Source organism: Belonocnema kinseyi, chromosome 6 (genome assembly GCF_010883055.1).
Source record: "Belonocnema kinseyi isolate 2016_QV_RU_SX_M_011 chromosome 6, B_treatae_v1, whole genome shotgun sequence".
Taxonomy (NCBI): Eukaryota; Metazoa; Arthropoda; class Insecta; order Hymenoptera; family Cynipidae; genus Belonocnema; species Belonocnema kinseyi.
In genome coordinates this window covers 14,073,168-14,073,944 of record NC_046662.1, presented here as the reverse complement: position 1 = coordinate 14,073,944, position 777 = coordinate 14,073,168, and positions in this window count along the sequence as shown.

Sequence of the window (777 nt, the reverse complement as noted above, 5' to 3'; positions counted from 1 at the left end):
CCATTTTGGAAAATACCGGCTCTAAATTAGCAGGTAAATAATTTCCGCTAATCCTAGCGGATTCCTTTTAAGTTCGTCGTTTTGTAAGTTGATTTTGAAATATTCCGTGAATTGGGGGGGCGCGATTGCATAATATTAAATTTGGGAAGACTTTGAACTAAAATGGTATGAATGTTAATTGTCGTTAAGTGTTCAGTATAGGCAAATACGATCGTTCAAGATGGCGGCAACCTTCACTGACCTTTCTTGTCGAGAATGGGGCACCATGTTGGATGGTCGTGATTACGACTAAGAAATAAATCTGATGTATCAATTTTGGCCTGTGTGGCGGGAAGCTCACTAGCGTGCGATACTCCAAGATTGTGGCAGCCTCAAATGACTTTAAAGGTCAAACATGGACCACAATGTTGGAAGGTCTTTAATTAAATAACCATGATTTCTTTTACGGGCTTATTTAGATAAATCGTGAGGCATCTATAGCCATCTCATAAATTCAAACTTATTGTGAACCGTATTATTGGTCTTTTTTTATTTATTTAAATGTATTTAACTTTCGTCGTTGAGACGTTTTTCTTCCTTGTTCAATTCTTCCTAACCTCACCTTTCTCTGTGTTGGGCTAGTAGAAGTTAAAAGAAATGAAACTAAATCATGAGTAATAGGCAAATTAATATCACAAAAATTCCTTTTGATCGTTAAGGGGAGTTTATGAATTTTATAAACGATCCGACGACCTTCTGGCAATTTATTAACCACCATTATTTTGAAGCATTGATCAT